Genomic DNA, 7,958 nt, shown 5'->3' on the forward strand with positions numbered 1-7,958 from the left:
TGATGGAAGAGGTGGAGGGCGGAGGACGGAGGGCGGAGGGCGGAGGGCGGAGGGCGGAGGACGGAGGATGGAGGGTAGAAGGCGGAGGACGGAGGGCAGAGGGCGGAGGACGGAGGGCGGAGGGCGGAGGATGGAGGGCGGAGGACGGAGGACGGTGTGTTGAAATTGGAGGTAGGTGGGTGAACGGAAGATTCCCAGCGACGGCGTACTAAAGGTCAAAGGTTTCCAAGTCACCCATTCTATCATCAGCTTCTGTCTCCCTTCACTAAACCAATTTTAAAAACTCTTGGTAACTCGTCCCAATCAATAAAACTTACACCTTTCCTGAATTCCTTTGAACCTCACTCTCTCACCTTAAACCTGCGCCCTTTAGTTTAAAACTCTATTGAACGGACTATCTATTGTGTTTACCCCATGCCACCCCCAGATAATTGAATAATCCTCTGAGATGTGTATAACATAACAATTATATAATTCTCTGAAACGTTTCTGGGAATTCTATAATCTTCGGCCTTCCATGCTCCACTGAGAATAACCCTTCCTGTCTAATCGCTCTGGATTCTAGCAACACTTCTGGGATCTGTTCTCTTGTAACATTTGACTACGTCTATCTTATAGCATTGGACCGAGATGGTGGGGGAGTCAACTAAAAACACTTAACTCCCCTTTCTTCAGCGAATCTCATGACGATTGTGATCCTGTGCCGAGGGAACTGCGGTCTGGCCGGGTGTACAGTCCGGTATCTCGTGTCCATGGCGGGGTCGGACCTGCTGGTCATTATTTTCTGTGTAATCCTTGACTATCTGGGCTCACTCTACTTCCGCTTCTCCGCCCTGATCTACAACCAAATGTGTAGCATTAACAGCATCATGAAGGCCGCGGCGGTGGACTCCTCCGTCTGGCTTACGGTGGCCTTCACGTTTGACCGCTTCGTCGCCATCTGCTGCCCGCGGTTGAAGTCCAGCTACTGCACCAACCGAGCGGCATTAACGGTGATCATCACCGTGTGCGTGGTGAGCTACTTGCGGAATATCCCGCGCTATTTCACCTCCGAGCCCGTGAGGGGCAGTGCGCCCTTCCCAGTCTGCAGAGTACGTAATCTTTGTGCGAAGACTCCCTGGGCTGCCTACATGTGGTCGGGTACGGTGCTGACCCCTCTAATTCCCTATGCGGGAATCTTGCTACTCAACGGTCTGACTGTTCGTCACATCCTGATAGCTAGCCGGGCCCGCAGGGGATTTCACGCCACTAGAGTTAATGGCAGACAGGTTGACCCCGAAATGGAAAATCGACGGAGGTCCATCATTCTCCTCTTCGCCATTTCGGGGAGTTTCGTGATCCTGTGGATGACTAAGGTGGTGACTTTCGTATACCAAGAAATATTATTGGATGTGTCTTCTATGGTGGATGTCGCGCATGTCGGATCCATGCTAATGTACCTGAACTCTTGCAGCAACACCTGTATTTATGCCCTCACGCAGGCCAAGTTCCGGGAGCAGGTAAAACAGACAGTCTCTCACCCCGTCCTGCAGCTTTTGAAGGTCCTCTCAAATTGAACTGCTGATTCCACCCCGGAGCGCTCTCCGTGGTGCTGACATCCACCCAGCGGCCCACATGTTCCATTAAAAGTTAACTGGAGAGGTGATGGAGTAGTTTTCTACAAACGATGGAGTGCGGGCTATGCTAATAAGCCGAGTTCAAAAAGGGTCAAAAATTCAAAGGTTCACTTATTAGCAAAGCATCTATCCGTATACTACTCTGAAATTATCTTCTCTAGGTAGCCACGAAACATGGAAATAACATAAAAGTCGTCGAGTGAGAAACATCAAACCCACCCACCCCCACCCATGCACAAAAAAGAACGGCATCCTGATCATCAATCCCCAAAACCCCTCCCCAGCAGAAAGCGTAACAGGAACATCAAACCCCAAAAAACAAACCCTCCCCCGCACAAAAACGAAAAATATCAACCCCACAACGCCCTCTCTTCGCATAACAAAATGGAAAAGGAACGGGGGAATAAAACCATAAATCAGAAAAAGCCCACTGTCCTTAAACACAGTAGTCCAAATCCATAAACGCAGAACTATGATACCATCCTCCGATATCACCAACATTCATCGAAAGAGGCCACCACTACCTATTCATTGCTCATAATCGGGTTTAATTTGGTGAGAATTTTCACTGCCTCTACAACTTGAAAGTGTGAAGAAACACTCTCCATTTTCACCAAGAAATCTTCAGAACCTTGACACCAGCCTGGACAAAAAGGCGAGATTGGCATCTCATCCACTGTTCTAAGGACTGCCTTCCTCCACTACCAGCGCACACTGGCTGCAGTGTGTCCTATGTCATAAGGGTCATGGAGTCATACAGTACGGAATAGGCCCTTTGATCTAACTTGTCTACCCCATCATCTTCTGTACCTAAACTAATCCCATCTGTCCACGCTTGACATATATCTTTCTAAATCTTTCCTATCCGTGTACCTATTCAAAAATATTTTCGAAGTTCTAACTTTCCACACCTCTACCAGTTCCTCTGCGATATACCCACCGTCTATAAATACACTGAAGTACTCACCCAGGCTACTTCCATAGCAGCTACCAAACTCGCCAACTCTCCTGCCCAAAAGGTCAACAGCAACAGGAACACCATCACCTGCAGATTCCTCTCCAATTCCTACACACACCACTCTAACTCCAAATCCTCGAGTGTCTACCCGAAGACGCAGTGGGATCACCTACACCACGGAGACTGCCGTGGTTTAAGAAGTGGAACACTCTAATCGCACAGTATTCTGATTTGTGAATGACTTCGCCTGTTATCCTTGGGAATGGTCTGGAACTCCATTCTAAACATCAGCTTCATCGGTAAAACGGTCAAGAGCTCTCACCCATTGATTGTGAATGAACACTGTGGGTCAAATACGGGTCCTTGGAATATACTGAATGTATATGATGTGCTTCATTCCACTTACTTGTATGGGCTCTTCAAATCTCATTGAGGCTTCAAGACTTCAGACCAAGTCAGAAACTGGTACCTCACTGAACTCGGCCCTGCACGGTTAAAGGGGTGAAATGTTCCAAAATATCCCAAAATGAGTTCAATTCTCATCATGGTAACTGTGGAATTCAAATTGAATTAATTTTTTAAAAAAGAAATTTAGTATATAGCGATTGGCAAGTTTCAGGATTGTTGAAAGAAGAACTCTCTGCATCACTAATGCCATAGAGAAACAGGACGTTCGGCTCATTTACTCCGATTCTGTTTTATTCTGCCCCCCCCCCCCAAGTTTAACTTTTTGTTACATAGATGTTCCCTCTGATCCACCTACAAGGGGCAATTAGAATGTGAAACTCACGTATCTTCTTGCCTTTTGAATGTGGGAGGAAACCGGAGTGACTGTGGGAGACTTCACAGTTGGAAGTTTATTGGAGTTTGCGGGTAAGTTCTACCTTGTGTACCAATGTACCTTCTTCAGGGCGTGAAATCCACCGTCCTAACCCGATCTGGCCTGACTCCAGGCCCACATTTTCTCAACTACCCTTCTAAATGGCCCGTCAGATAACTGGGTTGCACTGTAATAAACTGAAGCAGCATGTACGCTTTAAAGTAGCTTCTCAATATCGCTTTCTCAAGGGGTAATGAAACATGGTCAAGGAACACTAGCATTGTAAGTGATCTGGAAATAAACGAAAGACTTAAACTCCTGGAGTGGAATCAGTATTGTAAGAAAGATCAATCAATCAATGGCACTGATCGATTACATCTGGTAGAGTGATTGTACCCCCATGCCAGAGACCGGTTTGATCCCGACCTCCAGTGCTGTGTGTATGTGTGGAGGGGTTATTCGTTCTGCACGTGAACATGTGGGTGTTCCCTGCGGGATCCGGCTGCCTCCCACGACCCAAAGACATGTCGGTTGGTGTGCAGAATATAGAACAATACAGCACAGAAACAGACCTTTTGGCCACTGTCTCTACACTAAACATCATATAAAATGAACCAAATCTCCTCTGCCTGTACACAATCCATATCTCTCCACTTCCTGCATAGTCATGTGCCCATCTAGAAGCCTCTTAAATGCTACAACCAAGACTGTTTATTGTCATACTCCAGTGCACAAATGTAACAGAGAATGGGATAATTGTTACTTGACATCCGATGCAGAATAAGCGTAAAACACGATAAACATAAAAACACAATAAATACAAAAGCAATCCTTTAAAACACAGTGCACAGGTAACTGTTGAGAGTGGTCGTATAAACATATGATTAGCTTATATACATAGTCTGATTGTATGTACATAAGGTGACTCTAGGTGCAGGAGTATCTGAACAGAAGGAGACTAACAGGAAATGATAAAGTGATGAAGTGATTATTGGAAAAAAGACAGAGCTAGGGAGCAGCAAGGCACATGAAAACGCAGTAGAACAGTGACCGTGTCAGTGTAGACCGTAAAATGGCGGTGCATGGGGGAATGAAGGATGCTGATGGACTGTGGAGAGGTTTAGCTACTTAAGGTATACTTTGGTGTATTTTTGAAGCAGAGACTGCTGGATTCTTGATTAGTCAGGGCATGAAGGGATACGGAGTGAAGGCTGGAGATTGGGGCTCAATGGGTAAATGGATCAGCCATGTCGAAATTGTGGAGCAGACTCAATGGGCCAAATTGCCTAATTCCGCTCTATACCTTATGGCCTTGTGGTCTTAACGATCAGACTTGTTGCAGTTGTCTACGTCTGCTCCAATTAGCAAGATCCTGAAGAACAATCCACCCTCTTTTTCAACGATCTCCAGTTCAGTAAACCTCCCTTCACTGAACTCCCATTGGTCACTTTTCACCGATTACTCAACAGATTAGTCTGGTAAATTACTGAGATTGCAGTCCCTACCCCCTTTTAATTTAAACTACTGTTCAGCAATTTATTTTCCCACTTCTCGTCATCAAAATGAAAGAAAGTTCTTATGTTTAAATCTGACATAATGTGAGAGAAACCTTGTATGTAGCTTCCAGTAGAGTTACTCCGTGGGTCTGATGAGGTCCTGTTCCTCAAACTCATGATTCTCAGTGAGATTTCCGAGCTTATCTTCCCGTCTACACATCCAGGCGGTGATTGCGCTTCCTTTGACCTAATAATTCCAGCCCAATGAGCAAGGTTCCTTACGGTTATTATAGCCCGGGGTGATAATGGGGACAAGCTCCCACTACCTATTAAATTCTCCGAACGGTGTGAGCCTCAAATAGACACTGACAACGAAGTGCAGCTCCTGGCCTTCTTCACGTGTGATTTAGCTACTAAGCCCGGCGGAACCGTTTCTACCGACAGGCGGGCTACTGGCGCCTTGAAACCAGTCGTTTCGGGTAGATGGGGCTAGTCAGCCGTGGTTGGCAGCTCATCTAGGAGAAGGAAAACTCTGATCTCAAACCTCTGCGGCTATACCAACTCATGTGGAAGGCTTCGGGAGTAAACCGTGTGGGAAAATTCTGGAGCTGGAGTCACGAAGGCAGTCCCGCATTGAATTCAATGCTGACTGGCAAGTCCAGCGACGCTGCCAGTACCAAACTCCCTCTCTGCCGTTCCTTCGGGTTCATCGGATGCGTGGAGAAGGGGAGCTTGCTACACGTGCAATAGCTTGCTCTCGATACTAGCTTATCTAGACAATTACGATGCAATATGCATGGTCCACTCTGACGGACGGAGGCCTTCTCCTCACTTTACAATGAGCAAGGATCTAATTCTCTGCTGAAGTCACCAACATCCAATTATTTTGCATTGTTCAGTTCTCTTGTTAATGGAAACACCTCCCAACGACCAATCAAGCATATGAAGATTCGATACTCAAGAGCAGCAGGAGGCCATTCGTCCCCTCGAGGATAATCTGTCATTCTATCTGCAAGAACAAGGTTGACCTCTCCACTCTTCCTATATAACCCGCCAACACAAATATTTGTCTATTTCCCCACTGACTCAAGCTCCACAGATCTCTGGGATGGGAATTCTGGAAAGGCAGAGGGAGAGGGAGAGAGGGAGGGAAAGTTCTCAATGTCCTTTCACTCCATGACTACTTGCCATTATAAAATAAATATTTAACAATTACCACAACCTCTTCAACTATTGATCGTTTTCCTGTCTTAAATTTTGAACTGTCCAATTCCGTGCCCTTTAATTAAGGAGTTCACTCCGCCCTACTCTATCTGCATACGAGAGAGCAAATAGCATTCTTTTCCTTTGACTGGCTCGCCATTTCTATTTTCATCAAACGTAGGCTTCCTTCTGATGACCATCCCTCCTCTTCACTCGGTTGTTCTTGATGTTCTGCCTCACGGTACAACTCCCTCTCGACGAGTTATCGGTGTCGAACCTCAGTTGATGAGTTCCACTGTCCACTCCTCTCTTGCAGAGCACTCCCACTGCGTCCCTCTTCTCTCAATCAGTAACTCTCTACTTGTTAATGTTCTCGCTCAATGGATTTTCACCGCCCAATTCTATTCTTTACTCAATGAGTTCTGATAGCTAATTCTGTCCTTCATTCGATGCTCTTGTTGTTCAACTCTCTCCCGCACTCGATCAGTTCATATTGTCTACCCCTCCTTCTCGCCGTGATCTACCAATGCCCGCCCTTGTCTCACGCTCCATGGGTGAATGCACATGATTCGATTCTCACTATCTTTGATGACTTCCCATTATTGACATGCTCATCCACAGCTCTCCAGCCGCCGTAGTCACCCTCCAGTCAACGCGTTTCCGAAACTCCTCAGCCTTGGGATTCTCTCGTTGCCTTGGATACATTGAACTCGCCTTTACTTCCTTCCAGAAGTCCAATACACACAGAAAATACTCAAACACTTACACCAGCATACAGCCTCAACAATTAGCACATGCAATTGCATTGTGGGCCCATGTAACACGATAAGTATAAATCTGATAAACATGAGCACACATTTACTTCTGATCACAATTACCCACAGACGTATATACCCATATCACATTTAATCAGAAACTGCATTATGTATAGATGCAGCTGTGCATAACCAGGAAACTATACATTATATGGGGATTTCCCCTCTTGGATTTCCCTACCTGTCTACTATGCCTCGCTCCTCACATACTGGTCAAACCGACGATAGCCAGGGAATGATAGGACACATCCTGATCCATCAGGAATGCCGGGTCGCCCCTCCTTTGAGGTAGTCCGTGACGTGGGATTGAGGTGGACAGAGCTGCGGACAGGTGCATAGATACCAAACTGAACAGGTAATTATATATATATATAGCCTGGTCTAAGTCCCAGAGAAACCAAGACTAATGTCAGGGTTAGGATGCTTGTTAATCGCTGAAATCACCACACCAACAAAACAGGACAAAGCAATTTGGCAATCAACAATACAAGCAATAGGCTCGCTGAGGAATTTTTAGGAAGTGTTTAAATTTCAACATCTAAACTTTGTTGATAGGAGAATGTTGCCCCGATCTGAGCACCCGAGGTATTGGGAGAGGTTGGATAGGCTAGGTCCGTTTTGCTTAGTGCATAGGAGGGAAGACTTCATAAAGGCTAATAATGGGCTAGGTAACCTTAATTGGCACAATGTTTATCGGGGGGTCGAGGGCGTAAAACAGTAGAAAGCATAGGAAATAATGCGTCAAAGATCAGGGGCGAAACTTCATATGCTGGGAGTTGTTGAGTATGTTGAACGAGCCATCCAGAGGAAATGTTTCAAGGAATGGCAATAACAATGTTTAAAAGGCATTTAGACAAGTACCTGTACAGAAATGGTTTAAAGGGATATTGGGCAAATGCGGGCAGTTTAGAATAGCTGAGGTATTCTTCATATACCCCATTCAGAAATCTGCTGGTGGAGCAGAAGAAGTTGTTCCTAAAATGTTGAGTATGAGTTTTCAGGCTCTTGTACCTATTCCTGATGATAACAAAGAGAAGAGAGCATGTTCTG

The sequence above is a fragment of the Mobula birostris genome, chromosome 8, assembly GCF_030028105.1.
Source record: "Mobula birostris isolate sMobBir1 chromosome 8, sMobBir1.hap1, whole genome shotgun sequence".
Classification (NCBI taxonomy): Eukaryota; Metazoa; Chordata; class Chondrichthyes; order Myliobatiformes; family Myliobatidae; genus Mobula; species Mobula birostris.